We start from the raw sequence: 20,324 nt of genomic DNA, 5'->3' as shown, positions 1-20,324 counted from the left end.
GAAGAAGTGGACCTATTTTACGAATACAACGTGGATAATGTACCATGAAATGGTGCTTTGGAATTAACCTTTTTTGTGGAAACAAAGACCTGAACAGCTTGTGGTGATCATTAATCAAGTGTTTCAAATAGTATGTCATGCCATCTGTTATAACTGGTGAAAATACAATATTCACAATCTGAATCAATAGGAGGAGCAGGTGTCGGAGAAAAAATAATATACCCAGCTTTGAATTATATACCTAGCTTTAAAAGTAGCTTAAGTAATAATGTATAAGAGTTATTTAGCCATTGATTAAGTAGTTAACTTTGATTAATAATAGCTATAATAATCAGATATAGCCTCATAGTCTTTATAATAATCATGCAGAATTATTAATGGCAGCATGCTAGTGTAATAACCACACTGGGACTGAAGAAACAGAAAAGAGGAGAGATTTATTGGAACATTAGGAGTTACAACTCAGTCAGCCAGCCTATCCAATGGGATCAGTGGGACCGGGGGGTCAGTTGTAGAAGAGTGGGAGAAGTTGGGGGCGAATAGTCAGGAGAAGACTGGGGAATATCATGAACACTGTAAGGCATAGGCACAAATTCAGGAGAAAGTTGGGGAATGTCAGGGGAATTAGGAGATGAAGAAGAGTCAGAGGAAGAATCATTAGAGGAGATCTCAACAGGGAAATCCTCAGTCTGGACGCCTTGAGAGGTGGTGCGTGTCCAATGCCAGTAGAAGGTCTGAGTAGACTGATCACAGGTTGTGGGGTGAAATTGGGTGCTCTGATCAAGACAGACGGTATCTCTCACGATATGGTGAGCGAGGTAAGGAGACTCAGGAATAGAGGATTCAGATAGGTGCTCCAGGAAACCAGTAAGTTCAATGGCCAGACAGGATAGCTGATACTGGCGATAGCGTCGCAGAGCACCCCTGGGACTTCTCCGGAAGATAGCGCGGCGGGCTGACTGAGCTAGGAAAAATAATGGGAAATGGGAAGAGATGAGTGAAGATGAGTGAAGTGCATATTGCGTGACTATGTAGTCAGCAAAAGAGAGCGTGTACTAAGGCAAAAGGAACACAGTGTGGGAAGTAGGCCAGGTCACAGTGACATGACAGTGATAGGCGGGTAGAGGAGACAATAGCATTGGAATACTAGCAACCAGCAGTGATGAAAAGAGAAAAGGATATGAGGCAGCTTAATGGCACAGCTTATTTTAAAAATAGTAAATAAAACTTAGATCAAGTAGGTAGAGGGAAAAGTCATCATGACATAGAGGAAGAGAGCAAGGTACTTACACATTGTTGTGGAGGGCAACGCGCGAGGAAGCACCTTTAAGAGGTGACGGTCAAATGAAGTCAATAAGGAAGTGGCACCTATAAGTAAGCGCCAATTTTTTCTAAAAATTGTTGACTTAGCCTAAAAATAAGGGGAACTGGAGAGGAGGAAAATTGACGTCATCAAGGGGAGGATGGTATCAATTTAGGGGCGGTATCGGGACAAATGCGAAAATAATGGGAACTGGGAAACATATGTAAACTAAGGAAGGAGGGACTAAAGTAGCCATACACTGAATATAATGGGAAATTGCTGGAAATATTTCAATTAGAGAAAAGGAGGCGCCCCGGGTATAAGTAGAGGGGACTTTTTCGGGGTTTAGGAGACCAGCTGCTCTCTTCAGAAATGCATGTTGTTGACTGCATGGCTGAATAAAGAAACCCGCTTCTTCTCATCTGTTGACTGAGATCTCTTTTATTTCGGCTAAGTTTTATAGCTTGTGGAGGTCATTGGGAAAGCTAAGAGAAATAGATACAAACAAAAATTCCACCCTGTGATATGTCCACTCGGAGGGGGCTCTGAGTTCCGACATATTTATTGGTGCCGCAACCCGGGATCTTGCGTGGGAAGGCTGACGTGAGTCCGAAAACCTGAGCTAGGACCGCAACTACTACGGGCTGCAGATTGCCGGCATCAAAACAGAAAGGTAAGCAGACACCTGTTATATTCAAAGTCTGTGTTAAATCTATATCTGTAGCCTGAGTAGAGTGGCCCTGGGAAGGGTGAAGGCAGTTGGCCTCACGCCAAGAATTAGAGGGTGGTGAAGACAGATGAGAACGAGTGGAGAGGTGTTTTTGTCTTGTGGTTTTATGAAGTGTTAAGGTTTTATAGGTGAATAAGTGTGTGCAAGAAAATTCCTGTGGGCTAAAGCAGGTGGCACAAGTGAAAAAATTCCTGCCGGTTGAGGCAGGTGGAGTATGAGAAAATTCCTGCGCAGGTGGAATATTTGTCCCTAGATACCGCTGTTGTATATGGAAAACAGGTCTGCATGGTAGGGATGTCGGTGAGTCACTGCGGAGAACAGTATAGTTAGTTTTCAGGAACGCAGGGTTGGACCTGAGGAAATGTGTTAAAGTGTTAATGTGATATGTTAGTGTGAAATGAGGTGATGTGCCGTTGTTGAGAATGTGTTGTTAAGAAAGGAAGGATTGCTGCTGGCAGCAGGTGTGTGTGTTTAGGAATTGTGTTAGGAAGAATAGAAGCATGAGTTGGAGTAGTGGCGTGGATGGATAGGTGATTAACGGTACTGTTATATAGATCTGTTAGTATAAATACTGTTGTAAGCAGAAGCTGTAAAAAGGAAAGAGAGGAGGGGTAAGTAACCCAGCAGACACACACTCACAGAAGCAGCGCATATATATATACACACACACACACACACATAGACACAGGGGAAAGCCCCATTACACAGAAGGAGAGTTGAGTTGAGAAAACTGAAAGTAAAAAGGGGCAGAGAGAATAGCAGTTAGCGCGGTGTATGGCAGATTTGGCAATAGAAACAAAGGGACTGAGAACACATTTTTGGGATGAAAGAACTTATAAAGACAGAGACGGGGTTGAAAGAAGACAGACAGAACAGCAGATTTGTGATAAACTGTGGGCATTGACGGTGTTTGACAGGCTAACCACATTGCGTCACCAGTTTCCTGAAATAAATTGGGTAGAACAGCTTAAGACCCACTACTGCGTGCGTTACTGGCAGCTCCTGAACCCCGAGAGGCCCAGGTAGTGATTTCAGTGTATGATTTCATTGATGATCCATACGGGGAGGGAGAAGAGCCCGTAGTGGAAGTGTTTGGAGCTAGACCAATACAGAGCAATTATTGTTCGGGGCTAAAGGTTATTATTACAATTGAACCCAGGGTAGTACTGTGGGAGAGTACTACACCTCTAAATAGGAACTTGGGTCATAGAAGTGAAGCCCATAGGGCCAGACAAGGGTGTGTCATGAGTAGAGAGGAGACACCAACCACACCCGTAGGTTGTGATTATGCTAAAGCATAAAGAAGTAGAGAAAGAAATTAAAAAGTATATGAAAAAATGGAGTGACCGGACACGTGGGGAGTTGCAGTGGCCACTAGAAGGCACATTTAATAATGAAAGGTGTGAAAAGATGAAGGAAAGACTAGAGTGCTGGGGAGAAATAAAGAAAGAAAGTAGGGACAAGACTGACAGAAAGAAGGATATTGTGGATTGGTTCCAGGTGGAAGGGGAACGGCAGAGAGCACTTATAAATGAAAAGAGAGAAAAGGCTACAGCCCCACCAGCAGAGGAGCTTGTGGAGCAGGAGAAACCACCCCCATACAGAGAAGTGCCCCCAACACGAACAGCAGGAATCTATCCTGTCCTATTAAAAGAAGGGCAACCACGGACAGTGAGACTGGAGATAATGGAAGGACACTTTGAAGGCAAAGTAATATATACGCAGAATGAAGATGAAAGAGGAGGAGAGAATGCAGCAGCCATGCAGTGCTCGAAGCGAGAGCAGGAGCAGACCCATTTTAGGCCAGAGGGGTCTGAGAAGGAAGGAAGTTTGGAAGGAAGTAAGGAAAGTCTGGCGTGGGATCCAGTGTCATATAGAAGAACGGGGGCAGGAACTGACATGTGGAGAGAGTATCAGATGAATTTAGAGAAGGGAAAATACAAAGGAAAGATGGAGTGGTTAGGACTGGAAGACAAAACAAGCACGCCCGCACCCAGAAATACTTGGATAAGAGATCCACCACTGAGAGCGAATAGCGAAGGGAGCGAGTCTCTACAGAGGGACAACCCGGGTGAATGGGAGAATGATGCTGAAACAACAAGTGCTTCTGCCCCAGATGAAGGAGACAATGGAGTGGAAATCATGCAAAAGGAAGGGTTCTACCCCACACCTCAAAAAGGAGAGCAGGGCGAGTACAGAGAGGAGGAAGTAATCGAAGCGGAAATGGAAGAAGAAGTGTATCACATAACAGGGAAAGTGAGACTAATGCCATCAACAAAAGGGAAAACAGATGGCAGGTTCCATGAGATAAGTGAACGGATGGAGAGAATGGAAGTAAGAATGGAAGACAGTCACTTAACAATGGAAGAGTTGAGGGGGCAGACACAAGCAGACATAGAAGAAGAACTGGAAAGTACAAGGAAGAAACTGGAAAAGATGGGAATAGACGTGTCACAGGATAAGGTCCTGCGTGGCCAAATAATGCAGAAGGTGTATGGATTAGAGCACTCACAAGGGGAGTTGTCTGCGATAAGTCAGATAAAAATGAATAAAAGTGAAGAAGGACTGGCCCACCTCAAGAAAGAAATAAAAGAAGCACGCTGTAATCTGGAACAAAAAGTGAAGGAAGCCAGGCAGACGCTGAAAGAACTGCAAAACCAGGTGAGAGGAGAAGAAAAAGGAAGGACAAGGAAAGTAATACCCCCTTTGGCTATGGAATTAAGGTCTGCACGGAAACAAGGTGCAGGGGAAGGACCTCCAGAAAACAAGGAAGAGCAGCAGGTGGAGGCATCCCAGATGCCAGTGATAATAAAAGGAAACGATGTGGCTTATGTCCCATGGTCATTCATGGACCTGACGGGATTAATTGGCAGACTGCCAAGTATTTGTGAAGGTGCTCAAAAATGGATCACAGGGTTTGAAGAGCAAACAATGGGACAGGTACTGGCACTGGGAGATGTCAAAGCAATATTGTCTCAGTCATTGGGGAAGGCCAAGATGATTGAAATTTTTCACAATGTGGACCTAAGAAGAGAGGCAGAGGGGCAGAAATATGATCCAAGCCCATTTGGGACTCACCGTAACCAAATCTGGAAGGCCCTGCGGAGTGCATACCCAACACGGGCAGATCCAGGAAGAGTGGAAAAAATCAAATTGGAAGAGAATGAGAGTGTAGCAGAATTTGTATTAAAACTACAGAAGGCATGGAGAGAAGATATGGGAGGAGCATGGGATGAAACAGCAGCAAGCCAAACCCTGTTTCGTATGATGGTAAAGAAGGCTCTTCCAGTGGAAGTCCAGGACCAACTGGACACAGTAGTGGGACTGGCTGCAATGGCGTGGCCCACCTTCGAGGCTAATGTAATACATTATTTGGAGCTGCACAGGCAGAGAGAAAGAGAAGCAAGGAAAGCAGCTGAAAGCCTGGTGATGCAGCTCCACAAGGCTCAACTGAGTGAGTTAGCCCACAACAAACAGGAAAGCATGGAAAGGAAAAAGGAGGAGAAAAACGTAGCAAAGCAGGCAGCGGTGCTGGTGGCACAACCAGCAGCACCCCCAGCGGCTCAGCCTGCACCTCCAGTGCCACAGCCAGCAGCCATGGCGCAAACTACGCCAGTGATTCCCCCGCAACAACTGCAGCCTGCTTACTATGCACCTCCACCGCTGGTAATGTACCCCCCAGTTCAACAATACCCACCCCAGAATCGAGGATGGGGTCAGGGACGGGGACGTGGTCGAGGAGGAGGAGCATTTCAGCAACCTTTGAGAGGAAGAGCTCCAATGAACCAAGGAGGAAGAGGATGTTGGGTATGTCAAGATCCCAGTCACCTGAAACGAGACTGCCCATATGCTTATCAACAGGAAATGGTGTCGCCAAGAGGAGGCGCACAGGAAAATCAAGGATGGCAAGGTCCAGGAAATTGGATGGGACCCTGGATGGGGCCTAATCAACAGTGCCAAGGAGTGAACTCGAGAGCAGGCCCCATGGGGCCACCCCCGGGAAGTATATGAGGAGGCCCAGAGAAGCCAGAGGGGGAGCTGGTGCAGTATACCACCTCTCTGCACCCTGCTCAAGAACCCACTGTCTCTCTAATAGTGGGAAGACAAATTCGCTCATCATTCTTAATCGACACAGGTGCAACATTTACAAGCATAGGCAAAGAAGGCTCAAAGCTCCCCCTCTCCAGTAAAGCAGTGAAAACAGTAGGCTTCTCAGGGAAAACACAGACTTTACGATTTACTGAGGCTCAAGAGCTGAACATACAAGGAGTGACAGTGCAAGCACCATTACTGTTCTCCCCAGAAACTCCAGCAAATCTACTTGGAAGAGATGTGCTCTGTAAGTTAGGAGCTAAGATACATTGCGGGGAAAGAGGAGTATGGGTAGAGCTCCCAGAGCATTTAGTTCAACAGTATGTCATGATGGAGATGAAACTTGAACTAAGTACAATGGACAAGGTGTATTGGTTGGAAATAAACGACATGCACAGTGGGATAAGGGATCTGTACACACAGTGGAAATTCTGGCTGATCAAAATGAGACCAGACTGTCAAGAAAGCAGAGAACCATGGCACTGCACGATGATGTATGATGAAGAAGGACAAAATGAAGAATACGAGGCCATGTGGGACGAACGGATTGCAAAAACACAGTACACTCTGAAGACTATAAACGTAATTGTAGGACCGCAAGGGGTAGCTGCATCAGTTCAACTGCCGTCACAACTCGAACAGTGGTACCAGATTCCTGATGCTGCTCCTCATGTCTCCCTGCTGATTGGGCAAGGTTTTGAATCAAAAGAATTAGGATCAATGGTGAGGGAGGCAAGTCAGAGGATGCAGTGGAAACAGATAGGACAGGGAGTCAGTGTGTCCCCAGATAGAAAGTTCCTTAAAATAGAGCAGGTAGCAATAGATGAGGTAAGGCCACAGACTGTACTAATAAGCAGAGCTGAGAATTTGAGGATAGAGAAGAACAAGATGAAACAATTGCCCCAATGGGCTGAAGAGCAGGAGATCACAGAGAAAGAAAGGGAGGAAGCACTAGCACAAATACCTGACCAGCTATGGACCAAACATCAAACAGATGTCGGACTGGTAAAGTCGGCAGGTTTAGTTAAGATACAGCTTAAACCAGGAGCACGATTGCCATATCAGAAACAGTATCCCTTGTCAAAAGAAGCAATAGTAGGGATAAAACCAACGATTGAGGGACTGACGCAAGCAGGAGTTTTGGTCTTAACAAAAAGTCAGTGCAACACCCCCATCTTTCTGGTCAGAAAACCAAACTCAGACAAATGGAGACTAGTCCATGACCTACGACCAGTAAACCAGGTGGTGATAGAGGAAAATCCTGTAGTTCCAGATCCACACACACTTTTGTCTAACATTCCAGAAGGAACAAAATGGTACACAGTAATTGATCTGTGCTCAGCATTCTTTAGTGTTCCATTACATCCAGATTCACAGTTCCTGTTTGCTTTTACCTATGGGGGACAGCAGTATACATACACCAGACTGCCACAAGGCTATTGTGAAGGCCCATCAGTTTTCAACCAAGTTCTAGCCCGAGATTTGACTAATTTGGATGTGTCCAGCACAGTATTGCAATATGTGGATGATCTGCTGATCTGCAGTCAAGCCAAAGAGCAATGCGTACAAGATTCAGTGCAAGTTTTAAAACCTCTGGCCCTAAACGGGCATAAAGTAAGTAAAGAAAAGTTGCAATTCTGCCAGCAAAAGGTAGAATACTTAGGTAGAGTGCTCGAAGGCACTACACGAAAAATCTCACCAGAACATGTAGAAGCAATCTGAAAAGCTCCCAGACCTCAAACTGTCCAACAGATGCTATTCTTCTTGGGATTGGCGGGTTTTAGCAGACTGTGCATTTGTGATTTTGCAATGAAAACGCAGCCACTTAGGGATATTGTGAAAGCAGCAGACCAAACAAAGTCTAGTGCCACGTTAACATGGACAGAGGAAGCAAAAGCGGCATTTGATATGCTAAAGACTGCATTGTCATCTGCACCTGCATTGGCATGTCCAGACTATGGTAAACCATTCTATTTGTATGTGTCTGAAAGAAAAGGGTTTGCCTCAGCAGTGTTAGCACAGGAACAAGAGGGCATGGGGAAAAGACCAGTAGCGTACTTTAGCACGGCACTCGATAGTGTGGAGAAGGGCATGCCACCATGCTATCGAGGATTAGCAGCTGCGGCATTTGCCTATCAAAAGGCATCATCAATCACAATGGGGCATCCAGTGACCCTGTATACATCCCATGCCTTGCATGCACTGCTGACTAGTCAAAAATTTGTGATAACCAATGCTCGAAAAACAGGTTATGATGTCATTCTGTCAGCTCCTGAACTAACAATTGAGAAATGCTGCACAATAAATCTTGCAGATAGGCTGGGGCTCCCAGAAGACGGAGCCCCACATGAGTGTGCTGAATTGACAGAAAAATACCTAAAAGCTAGGTCAGACTTAGAAGCACAACCACTGCCTGGTGCTCAATGTATCCTCTTTGTGGATGGATCATGCTATCGTAGTAATGAGGGAAACAAAGCTGGCTATGCAGTAGTTCAATATGATGACCAAGAAGGAGTATTTAACACAGTAGTGACCGTGGCAGTGCCACAACCATGCTCTGCCCAATTGGCAGAAATAAAAGCACTAACAGCAGCCTGCAAACTGGGGGCAGGCAAAACATGTACAATATACACTGATTCGGCCTATGCTTATGGAGTGTGCCACGTGTTTGGACCAATCTGGGCACAAAGAGGTTTCCAGAGGGCAGATGGATCAGCCATTGTACATGGGCTGGCGATTTCAGAGCTGTTAGGAGCAATGATGCTCCCTAAAGAATTGGCAATCGTAAAATGTAGAGCTCACAAGTCAGATGGAGAATGGGTCAGCCGAGGAAATGCAGTAGCTGATGGGGCAGTTAAAAAGGCAGCAGTAGGTGAAACAAGTGTCACGGTAATGATGCAAACAGGAGAGCCAGATGATGAAGGGCAGATGCAGGTCACAATGGCTGATATCAGGGCCTTCCAAGAGTCTGCCTCAGCAGAGGAGAGAGAGTTATGGAAGAAACGGGGAGCGGTATTAGATCCCCAGTCTAGGACATGGAGAAGTTGTGATGGAGTGTTTGTGGCCCCACTAAGTTTTCTTCCAATGCTGATTAAAGAAGCACATGGAATAGATCATTGTAATCGCAGGAAAATTATTGAAACAATTCGAGAGAACTGGTGGTCTCCATACTTAGCGAGTTTGGTGGACAAATTCCTGCGATCGTGTGAGCTTTGTGCAGTACACAATGTCAGAAAACATTTCACGGCACCCATCAGCCACATACCAGAACCCATGGGACCATTTAGACACCTAGTGATAGACTTTGTGGATATGGGAACTACAGAAAGAAAGGAAGGAAAGAGGTATATTCTGGTAGTGATAGATCGGTTCAGCCGATGGGTAGAGGCGCAGGCTATGGCCAAAAATGACGCCAAGACAGTGGTTAAGTTCCTGTGCAGGGAAGTGATCCCCCGCTTTGGCATCCCAGATCAGCTGAGCTCAGACAATGGTCCGCATTTTGTGAACGAAGTAATGAAAGCTATGGCAGAGGCCTTATGCCTGAAACACCGTCTAGGTTGCGTATATCGCCCACAGTCTCAGGGGATTGTAGAAAGAGCTAATGGAGTGCTGAAAGAGAAGATAGCTAAGATTTGTGCGAGCACAAAGCTAAATTGGGTACAAGCATTGCCGTTAGCACTGATGAAAATGCGTTCGCAAACCAACAGGAACACTCACTTGACACCACATGAAATGCTTACAGGACGGCCAATGCCAGTAGCCTTCATTCGGGGGCCTTACAAGGGCCCATCGCTGGAACAGCTAGAGGGCGAAATGTCAAGCTATGTAAGACACCTAACCCAAATACATAGAACTCTGTATTCACAGGTCTGCGAAGCCACACATGGTGTGAGGGTAGAGAAGGAGGAGCTTCGTCAGGTGGAGCCAGGAGACTACGTGTATATCAAAGTGTTCAAAAGAAAGCATTGGAGCCAACCAAGGAGAGAGGGACCATTCAAGGTAGTATTGGCAACGCCACCGGCGGTCAAAGTTGAAGGAAGAGAACACTGGTATCACTTGAATCATTGTTGTAGAGCAGCAGGGAAAGGACCAAAGTGGAAAGACTTGCGCCCAAAACTGGTGCAGCTCGCTCACTCGGAGGAAGACACTGACCCAGAAGACGTAGAACATCCAGAAGCACCAGCATACAATACACGGGGAAAAGGAAAGAAAGCACAGCAGAAGGCTGAGTCCCAGACCGTAGAGTCAGGCCTGATTACTGAGGAGCAACCGGGAGAGCCCCTGAGTTCACCAACTCTCGACTTCGAACCTATAGTGCACCAATTTTTAAGGGAGCCTGAAACGATAGGAGATTTGTCAGGCGAACCCAGACCAGGTCCGTCTGGGCATAAACCGTCCCAAGCATTTGATGCATCAGATCTAACAACACTGAATTTAGCAGATATAGCCCAGGACAGTGCAGAAGAGTCAGAATGAGGGTCACGATAGCAGGCCGTGAACAAATGCTGAAACTGCGCCACTGCACTATAGTAGCAGTACTAATTAGTGTATACATAGGGATAGTTTGGATGCTTGTGGCGGCTGGTCACACCACTACGACGTCGGTAAATATGACACTGATAAACTCAATTCAGACAAAACTAGTTAATGAATCACACCCCACACTGACCCACAGGACACGACAGCACTCTGAAAAACAGGCTAATTTACGGTACAGAAGAAACATAGGGTATGGTGAGGCATCCATTGGAGGCCGTACAGTGTATCGAGGACAACAGCGCATACTGGATCTTACAAAAGAAAAGGCTCAGACCGCGGTTCAGGATCACCTAAAATGTGCAATAGGACTGATAGGACATGCTTCAAAGGCAAACATGATACCCAAGAATGAAGGGGTGTTCGTCATGTACTCTTTTGAGTACATGGGGCCCGACCCACCAGTGAATGCGAATCCTATCGAGTGGGCGGAGAACAATTTGGCGGTGAATTATACAGTGACAGCTGAGGTACGTATTAAGTCACCCCATAGTCGTCACAATGCAAGCAGTCCAACAAGCAGTGTAGTTATAGCAGGAAAACCAAAAGAGGCGTACTGCAGAGTAGTTCACCCGCTCTGGTATTACAGTATCTTTGGGAATGCTACCTCTAAACATAATCTTCAGAAGACCGTCCTGCTAGACGACTACAAGGCTCGTGTGTTTGTGCCCATGGGGCACCCCTACACAGAAATCCGCCAGGCAGGGATTGACTTTGGGGTAAAGATTTCTAAGGACTGTAGCACCGAGTCAATTTGTGATTTGACTGTAGGAACACTTCACCAGAATATGCAAGAGGCACTAGAATATGTTACCATCACAAAGATCACGCAGTACAACAGTACAAATGGCACCGAATCTCCACAGAACCTGTACCGCCAATGGCTACATGATGCAGCACGCAAGACTGTTACCAACAGCACATGTATGGTGTGCCATAACCGCATGCATAGCCCCATGCTTGTGATGCCTACGAGGGGAATCCAAGAATGTGCTAACCCACCATATAATGAAAGCTATTTATGCCCTGCAGTATGTCTGCTGGGGTCTGTAGCCAGGACTCATGGTGCAGACTGGATGCGTAAATTAAGTTCCTCTTGCACTTTTCATCCCGTTGCCACTCAGGCTACCGATAGTATACGTGTACGTTCTCATCCTCTTGAATTGTTTCCACTGTGCGTCCGTTCTAGAGGTACAGAATACGTAGGGGATCTACCAAAAGCATCGTGTGATAAAATAATGGAGGCAGCACACCCTATAGTTAATGTAATGCCAACCTGTAATGTGTCAGAGTACGGCTGTGAACCCGGTATGGTGGTCCAACTGAAGATCCCAAGCTTGCGTCTGGGAACATTACCCGTTGCAGACATCTTTTGGTATTGTGGAGGTACGGAAGTCCTACAAATTCTACCCAGATTATGGCATGGGCTATGTGCCCCAGTGGTACTGGAAGGACGACTCTCGGTAATCGCCCTTAATGACTCATACCTCGCATCCATGTTTGAACCTGCACATTTACGCCGCCCCAAGTGTGAACTCACAAATACAGTTGCTAGAAGCATTTTTACCCGTACTGGTCTTCCAGGCTCATATCGGAAAATGTACTTACAGTTCACAAACTCCTCAATACTCCCAAAATGGGGTCTGGACACGAATATTTATATAAATTGGGAAGGGATACCAGTTGGAGTTCCTAGCGAACATTTAGCCCTTCGAAGAGGCTCGTCTACAGCTTGGAACATCTTGCTTCCAGCAGTACAGGTACATCGGAACACGGCATGGGTTAATTACATTTGGTATAACCAGCAACGGTTTATTAATCATACCATTGAGGCATTAAAATTGGTATCAGAACAGCTCCATGCAACGACCCTTATGACTGTACAGAATCGTTTCGCCATAGACATGATGCGCAGACCCGATCAGGGAGTATGTGACATGATAGGATCTGATTGTTGTACCATTATTCCACTGCATACGGGCCCCGCAGGCCCACTGGACACGCTGCTATCACAGATGAAAGCGGCTTGGGAGGAAATGGTCTCTAATAATGCTTCCTCAGACCCAGACTGGCTGTTTTCCTCTGATTGGTTGGCCGGACTCACACGCATCGGGACAACCATTTTAAAAGTGTTACTGGTAGTTGCTCTCATCGCTTGTTGTGGAATATCATGCTTACGTGCCTTATTGGACAAGATTGTGCACTCTCTTTTCGGACAGTATATGCAGCTCTACATGCAGGACATGAGCGACCCCGTCTTTATGGGCACATCGGAGGACAATGGAGAAGATGGAAAACAAAGGCAGGAGACCGATTGTCCCCTGCTGGACGTACTATTGTTAAAGAAAGTTAAAGGTGTTGGTATGTGTTGTTTCTTGTGCGTCTTTTCCTCTCTGTTGTCTCTCCTCTTTGTTGTGTATATAAATGTTGTGTGCAGGATTCATGGCAGCATCACAGAGCCCAGGTGCAGTCTTTCAGTGCAGGCGCTACCATCGCCCTAACCGAACATCTCTTCCGTGCGGACAACTAAAACTTGATTCACAAGGGAAAGGCTATCTGGAATGGCAGAATCTCCAGTGTGTGGCCTGCTGCAATATGATGGCAACCTTAGAAGCCCTGCATGAGTCCCAAGATCCTCAGGCACAGTGGAAGGTCTTCCACGCATGTTGTACGGACCCGGAGTGGACCTTCAGCATGGAAGCGGCATGTCCCATCGAGCGGCTGCTCACACAGGCCGACTTCTACTATGAGGAAGATAGGTGGTTGGTCGAGAAGTACTCGACATGCTTTGAGCTTCCCTGCAACCTGTCTTTAACCGTGGCCACGTTTTTGCTTCGGTGTCCCATATCGTTGGCTTCGGTGTACGGGGTTCCCCAGGCGCATGGATTCCTCGTCATGCGTAATGTTGTCCAGTCTACTATGGTACAAATAGTGACTGCATTTCTGTGGCTACTTTCTGTGGACCTCACATTCCAAAGGACAACGCAGACGCTTGGACAACCTCAAGCCCATGCCTCACTTCTTTTATGCATGGAAGAATAAAGACTCAGAAGTGGTGGCCTGCAAAGGAATAGGTACTGGCATGAAAATGCACACTGCCGTTTGGCATGCGCTGCAGGCACGCTCGCACATACGCACGCCCTTGCCAAAGTGGATTTCGGCATCATACAAACACCTCTATTGGTGGTGGAACTGATCAGTGTCATCGTAAGTGCTGACTGGACCTGGTGAATTGTGTTTCTGTGTGCAAAAAGTCATGAATGTATGTCTGTATGTGTTTGGTGATCCTGGCAAAACAGGATCGTGGTCGTGCAAATGACAAATTGCGGGCAGAGTGGGACTTTTCCCTTACAATTGGCTCTTGAGGGTTTTTCGCCCACTCCTGGTTCACCTTGAGAAGAAGCATAGTGAGTGAATAGGGGGAGTGATGTGGGGTATGGTATGGACATCACTATTGTAATGGAAATACAATGGAATAGAAAAACAAAAAGAATGTATTGAATACATCGGGTATAGTAAGAAAATAGACAGAATAATATAATGTGGAAGAGGACAATAGCATAGGAGTAAACTAGGTGGAGGATGTTAGAACAGTGATATAAAAGCGTACTTGATGCGTTAGAAATACAGAAAAGAATCTAATAATGTGGAACTTAGAATTTTCGTGGTCATAGATGTTTCTGATGTTTACTTGACAGTTTTGATGTCTACCCGACATAGATAGTGTCCACGTGACACATTGGACCGTGTAGTGATGAGCTACCTGGTGAAGTGCTGGTAACCTCTCCCAGGAGCTCCATCGGACCCTCTACGGCACGCAAAGTGCCTGGGTCAGAAGAAATTGTGCCTCATCTAAAAGGACATTGTGCATGAAAACCATGTGTGTAATGTCGCAAGAAGATGATGTAACTACTATGGGGGATAAGAACACAGATTAGTGGAACTAAGACATGTACAAGCTGATTGTGAGACTCAAGAGTCTCAAAGGGGGGAGTGATGTCGGAGAAAAAATAATATACCCAGCTTTGAATTATATACCTAGCTTTAAAAGTAGCTTAAGTAATAATGTATAAGAGTTATTTAGCCATTGATTAAGTAGTTAACTTTGATTAATAATAGCTATAATAATCAGATATAGCCTCATAGTCTTTATAATAATCATGCAGAATTATTAATGGCAGCATGCTAGCGTAATAACCACACTGGGACTGAAGAAACAGAAAAGAGGAGAGATTTATTGGAACATTAGGAGTTACAACTCAGTCAGCCAGCCTATCCAATGGGATCAGTGGGACCGGGGGGTCAGTTGTAGAAGACGGAATTTCGGGATCCTGAGGAGAAGTTGGAGAGTAATCAGTGGGAGAAGTTGGGGGCGAATAGTCAGGAGAAGACTGGGGAATATCATGAACACTGTAAGGCATAGGCACAAATTCAGGAGAAAGTTGGGGAATGTCAGGGGAATTAGGAGATGAAGAAGAGTCAGAGGAAGAATCATTAGAGGAGATCTCAACAGGGAAATCCTCAGTCTGGACGCCTTGAGAGGTGGTGCGTGTCCAATGCCAGTAGAAGGTCTGAGTAGACTGATCACAGGTTGTGGGGTGAAATTGGGTGCTCTGATCAAGACAGACGGTATCTCTCACGATATGGTGAGCGAGGTAAGGAGACTCAGGAATAGAGGATTCAGATAGGTGCTCCAGGAAACCAGTAAGTTCAATGGCCAGACAGGATAGCTGATACTGGCGATAGCGTCGCAGAGCACCCCTGGGACTTCTCCGGAAGATAGCGCGGCGGGCTGACTGAGCTAGGAAAAATAATGGGAAATGGGAAGAGATGAGTGAAGATGAGTGAAGTGCATATTGCGTGACTATGTAGTCAGCAAAAGAGAGCATGTACTAAGGCAAAAGGAACATAGTGTGGGAAGTAGGCCAGGTCACTGTGACATGACAGTGATAGGCGGGTAGAGGAGACAATAGCATTGGAATACTAGCAACCAGCAGTGATGAAAAGAGAAAAGGATATGAGGCAGCTTAATGGCAGAGCTTATTTTAAAAATAGTAAATAAAACTTAGATCAAGTAGGTAGAGGGAAAAGTCATCATGACATAGAGGAAGAGAGCAAGGTACTTACACATTGTTGTGGAGGGCAACACGCGAGGAAGCACCTTTAAGAGGTGACGGTCAAATGAAGTCAATAAGGAAGTGGCGCCTATAAGTAAGCGCCAATTTTTTCTAAAAATTGTTGACTTAGCCTAAAAATAAGGGGAAGTGGAGAGGAGGAAAATTGACGTCATCGAGGGGAGGATGGTATCAATTTAGGGGCGGTATCGGGACAAATGCGAAAATAATGGGAACTGGGAAACGTATGTAAACTAAGGAAGGAGGGACTAAAGTAGCCATACACTGAATATAATGGGAAATTGCTGGAAATATTTAAATTAGAGAAAAGGAGGCGCCCCGGGGCGCCGGGGGTATAAGTAGAGGGGACTTTTTCGGGGTTTAGGAGACCAGCTGCTCTCTTCAGAAATGCATGTTGTTGACTGCATGGCTGAATAAAGAAACTCGCTTCTTCTCATCTGTTGACTGAGATCTCTTTTATTTCGGCTAAGTTTTATAGCTTGTGGAGGTCATTGGGAAAGCTAAGAGAAATAGATACAAACAAAAATTCCACCCTGTGATATGTCCACTCGGAGGGGGCTCTGAGTTCCGACACAGGTTCCAGTAACTGTTATTTCTTTCCACTACATCACCAAAAATAAGAGGAGCATTTCTCACAAGACACCAAGACTGAATAGCATTTAGTCCAAGATCCTTGCTCTCATCCATTTTCACCCCACTTGGTCTGTTTTTTCTCTCAGTATACCCGTAATTGAAACTTTGGATCCTCTGTGACAATGCTTCCAAAGACAGATACTTTTGGTTAACAAGGTATTGAAATACAAGTTTCAGTTCATACTGCACTACACTTTCAAGCAAATCGTGCATTATGTCAACTGCATAGTTATTGGAAGTGTGGAAAAAAATGCAATGTATTGAGCAAGCATGTCTTTTTGACCCCAAATGTTGAGTCCAACTTTGGATTTTTCTGTAGAGATGCACAATGCTGTGTATGGATTTCTTTTGTACGAAAAATCATGCCAGGGTCATCTTCAGTGAAGACAGACTGTAACTCATCTTTACTGGTCAAACAAAATCTACAGCAATATGTACCACTGAAGGACTCAACAAAACCAAACAGTCCATGTAAACCTAGGTTATCACCTGTTACTTGTATAATAGAACCAATCAAAGGTGAGTCAGAGAAAGGTACTTCAATTCCTTGGGTTTCAAGTGTTTTAAGATCATCAATGAGAGGCCTTAGTATATCATCAAATCCATATTTCTTCACTTCTTGTGAGTAAAAGAGTGCCACAACATGAATATTCATTAACACAGAATTAAATTTTGGGGGCAGGTTTCTCAATACAAAGGCAAATACAACCAAGTTTGTGTATCCCTTTCTTTGAACCTAAGGGATTTGCAGTCTCAAACTCATCATAATAAAGTTGAATCTGTAGAGCATGTTTTTTAAGAGAAAACAAACTGTTGCTTTTGAAATACGAGCCATCACACATGTCTCTATAAATGCCTTCTTCCTGTTGTTTGGCTTGCAAGAAATGTTCACATATTTCACTGTTCTTGAACATAGACGTTAGGGTTCCCAAAATTGGCACGTACACAAATTTATCTGTTACAGGAATCTGTGTGTAAACTCCTGTTGTTCGATCTCTGCGTAGATCAAACCGCACCCCGAGAACATTTTCAACTGGTTCAACTATTTCAAACTTTCCCTCAAAGAACTTCTGTCGTTTCACTCTTGTGTTCAAGACGGAGAAAGGATTTTCAAGTTGCTCAAAACATTTTTCCACCTTCAATCTGTACCCTGAATGTCTGAAATACAGCTGTGAACTGCTTCTTTAACTTGACAATGAATGCCCTTTACAAGTTCCTCCATGGATTCTACCATTGCTTGCACTGTGCTTTCAGCAACACCATGTGCTTGTAGCTGTGCTACAACAGAACCACACATATTTAACACTTGATGATTCACAACAGATCGCTGGGGGGCAAATGGGGTGTCTATACTGACTGCTTGAGAAGATGAGGGTTCATCAGCTTTATTATGAATGTCCACATTGTCAACACTATCAGTCAAAAAAATGTTCCTGTGGAAATTATTAAGGTGTTTCTTGAAACCTGAAAAAGTGCAAAATGAAGAAGTGCACCCCAGCTGTCCACATTGCAAACGTAAAGTTTTTCCAGGATATAAACCATGATGGAGCCTTAAACGCTGACAAAGCAGTGCAGAACTTTTGTGGTGTGCCTTACACAAAAAGCAAATAAACATATTTGCCTCCAAGGATATTTATCACCTCAAGGGTTGTAAAGAAATCTTGCTTTGAGCTCCCTGACTCTGGGATTTTCTTTGGCACTTCCAACGTCAATGTTAAACACTGTGGTTTGGATGAATGTGTAAAAGTTGTAGAGGGATTCGTGGTAGTTGACACTGAAGATGAAGTGTGCTTTGAAGAGCTCATCGAAAGCTGCCAGGGATGTTTGTGCTTTGCAAGGGATGGGCTTGTGATCAAGGATGACATAGAACCTTTGGATGTTGTTCCTCTGCTCACCAACACACAGGAGGAAAGGCTGTCCTGACTTCACACCTGCAAGGAAGGTTTCAACACTGGTTCCAATCTGTAACAAAACAAAGAAATATCTTGAGAAAAAGTGTTTAGCACCACTTAACAACTTTTATGAAACAAGGGTGTCAAAATAATAATGTTAAAAAAATTACATACCCGCAGATATCTCACAACATGGTCGACAGCTTGATATGAGCTAATTTTGGCACTCTTCTTGTGGCCTTTGGAGGTAGGTGGAAGCAGGTGAACCAGCAGTAAAATACTTGACAGGTCACTGTCCCAGCCTAGAAGCAAAGTAGGAGACAAATCAGAACTAATTACATCTGAATTAAAAACATTAAAGAGAATATTGAGCAATGCTTACCAGTCCCATCAGAGTTTTGCTGTGCACACAAGAGTTCTTCAACATGCTTATTAGAAATCAGGTTCTTGCAGTCTGCCAGGATCCTGGGTTTAAAATAAGTAGACCATTTTGCCAAAAGTCTGCCTGACACCTCCTCTCCAAACATCATGGTGAAGTCTTGTTCAATCTGCAGGAGAACAGAATTCTTTCAATCTCGTACAAATTTCAATACCTTACCAAAGTCAATACCTTAAGCAACTGTTCAGTTGAAAAAACATGTGTCTTACCAAGCCAGGGGTGTCAAGGAATCGTGAAAACACATCCAAGACTGTTGATGACTGTTGCTGATCCTGAACCAGTGACTGGCGATATTGAAATGTGGCCCTCATCTTCTCTTTGATAACCGATGCATCAGTTGAATGCTTCATAAAGGATATTGCTTCATGACAATCCTCTCCAAGCAGTTGCATGTCAGTCAGAAGAAAGTCCCTCTTTCTCTTTGAACTATCTTGATCTATCTTTATCTTGACATTAGCCTTTCCAACAACAAAACCACAACTGATCTGAACAAGATCTTTATGTCTGAGATTTAATAACTATATAGTAATTTAATAACTATAATATATTATTCACAACAAAAGCATTGATTGCACACCTCTTTTGCTGATTCCCGTTCAGCATGGGTTCTTTTTCCTCCATTTGTCTTAATAATTACTGTTGCATCTGATGAATCAGAGGATACTAGTCTGATAGAGTTCTCTGACACAGACGAGGATGAAATGTCTGACACAGGTGACATAGTGTGTGATACATGCTCATATAGCACAACTGTAACAGTTTAATATATACATGTACAATGACAAAATAATTTGTCCTTCACAGCATTTGTCACTGATGATCCACTGTTTTCCCATCAAAATCAAGTAATAATATATCTTACCTATTGATTGTTCAGTGGACACCGTAACAGTAAGGTTCCCTGCTTGCAAAAGCTCCTCAAACACATCTGCATCCACTTCTGTTCCTGATTCATCTGTCAAGCGCAGCTCAGACTGTAGTGGAAGACATAGCGTTTCTATGACTGAGAAAATATTAAATTATGACCAGAGAAAACTCTCCCTGGTTTAATGTTTCCATTATTATTACTATTTTGTAGAGCAACACAATTTGTGTGGTACAATATAAATAGATTGAATGGTCAATTTATTCAAACATTCAGAGTTGTTTGAAACGACACTAACCTTTTTGAAGAAATGTGTTGAAGTCTTCGTAGCCCTCCTCAGTTTTGGCCATTTTCACATACTTCTGATTTTCTCCAAATCTCACCTTCACCAACATTTTGCACTAACAAAACAGAGAACCTTTATGAACTGTCAACAATTTTATCTGAAACACAACAGAAAATTTTCATCATCTCATTCTTAACTTTACAGTCTACAGCAGACCACTACACACGTACACACACACACACTCACACACACACACCTCATAATCAGCATGCATGAACAGTTCACCGCTAAATCTTAACAATATAAAATTCATTTTAAACACTTTGACATTTTTAGAAAATGAGTGAAGGTGCAGTTTTCAGTGAGAATTGCATTTCAATAAAACACTCGCTGTACTGTTATCCTCTAACCTG

The sequence above is a fragment of the Hemibagrus wyckioides genome, linkage group LG29, assembly GCF_019097595.1.
Source record: "Hemibagrus wyckioides isolate EC202008001 linkage group LG29, SWU_Hwy_1.0, whole genome shotgun sequence".
Lineage (NCBI taxonomy): Eukaryota > Metazoa > Chordata > Actinopteri > Siluriformes > Bagridae > Hemibagrus > Hemibagrus wyckioides.
This window is presented reverse-complemented; position numbering follows the sequence as displayed.